General features: G+C 40.0%; 1 pseudogene; it reads left to right on the plus strand.

Moving 5' to 3' along the window:
• The first annotated feature begins 972 nt into the window (after window positions 1-972).
• LOC144672032 (U6 spliceosomal RNA) lies at window positions 973-1069 on the plus strand (annotated as a pseudogene).
• The last annotated feature ends 687 nt before the right edge of the window (window positions 1070-1756 follow it).

Here is a 1756-nt window from a genome sequence, read left to right on the forward strand (position 1 = left end):
GAGTGAACATTTCAAGTCAATAAACTTCCAGAACTGAATCCACCACATCCTAAGCTAGAAGTGCGACGGCTACCACTAAGTTATGGCTATTTTGGCTATTACTGCAGTGAAAGTCTTGTTAATGGTATTTTAATTTTATTATCAAGGTTAAGGATACACAGTTGAAAAGGCATTGCCTGATAAGGTAGCTTGCTCACATATAAAAGAAATACTTAAGGATAGTGCAAGGCATGCAGCAGTCACTTACTAAAGCCACCAAGAAACTACCCAAGAAACAGAGGAAAACTCAGAAGCAGAGCTACTCTGCTTACATGGACAGAGTGCTGACCCAGGTTCGCCTTTCCACCAAGATTTCATTCGAGGTCATGAGTGTCATTAACTCCTTCATTGTGGACATTTTTGAGCACATCACCTCCAAGGCTTCGCATCTGATTCACTACAACAAGCGCCACACCATCTCGACTAGGGAGATCCAGAGCCCACTCATGCTGCCAGAGGAACTGATCAAACACGCCATCTCTGAAGGCACCAAAGCAGTCACCAAATACACCAGCTTATATTGAGTTGATCATACTAACAAAAAATACAAAAGAAAGACTTGGGGCTATCAATTTGTTAATTTGTTCATTTGAATTTTCTTTTACTCAAAACAGTATAAAGAGATACTTCCTCTATAAGGGGTGGTTCATTAGTCAGTTAGTTTATTTGTTTATTTGATACTCAAAGGTTGAAAAGAAAGACTCATGAGGCACTGGTAAGTAGGTAGGAAGCAAAAATATGTAGCCCTGCATTCTGTAAATAAACCTACGATCAAGAAAAGGATTTGTGTCTACTTCATAATTCGCCATCTGGCTTGGGACCGATTTAACAAGTCTTATCATGCATTGTACCACTCCTTGGCAGGGTAGTCAACTTAGCCAAGAAGGGTGACTAAAATAACGTTGTGCTTAATGCTAATTGAAACGCAAATTTGTGAAGCACAGTTACTAAAATTGAAGCTGTACTAAGAAGATTAGCATGGTCCCTGTGCAAGGAGATCATGTAAATTCATGAATCATTCCATATTTTTTAGCCTTGCCAGCTGGGTCTCAGTGAGTAGCTGTCTTGCCGCTGTGTCAGAAGGCCCACTTGACCCAGAATTCTAGGCTGACACTCTAGTACCAGTACTGAGGGAGCACTGCACTGTCAGGGTGCCATCTTTTGGATAAGACATTAAACTGATGGACATCTTCTCTCAAAGGCAGATGTTAAAGATCCCGTGGCACCATTATGTGGAAAAGCACGCAAGTTATCCCTGGTGTCCTGGCCAATAATTATCCCTCAATCAACATCAAAGACAGATTATCTGGTCCTTATCCCATTGCTGTTTGTAGGATCTTGTGGTGTGCAGATTGGCTGCCATGTTTCCTATATTACACAATGACTACTCTCCAGAAGTACTTCATTGGCTGCAAACACTCTGGGATATCCTGAGTCTGTGCAATATGCAATACAAATGCATAATTCTTTTCTTTAATCTTACTGACAATGAACATTGTCTACACTGAATTCTATGTAATAGGTACAACTAACAGCACTGAGAAATTTAGTAAAAAATCTCCCTTTGCATTTAAACAAAGCACCTTGATAATGTTTACAGAATACATTCTCGTCACTTAGGTAAACAATTCCAGGGGATTTCCAGATATGATGGATTTTATTGAACTTGTCAGGAAAATCATCTGACTTTGGGAGTCCTAACGCTGATGACCAAATT

Source organism: Cetorhinus maximus, chromosome 2 (assembly GCF_964194155.1).
Source record: "Cetorhinus maximus chromosome 2, sCetMax3.hap1.1, whole genome shotgun sequence".
NCBI classification, from domain to species: Eukaryota; Metazoa; Chordata; class Chondrichthyes; order Lamniformes; family Cetorhinidae; genus Cetorhinus; species Cetorhinus maximus.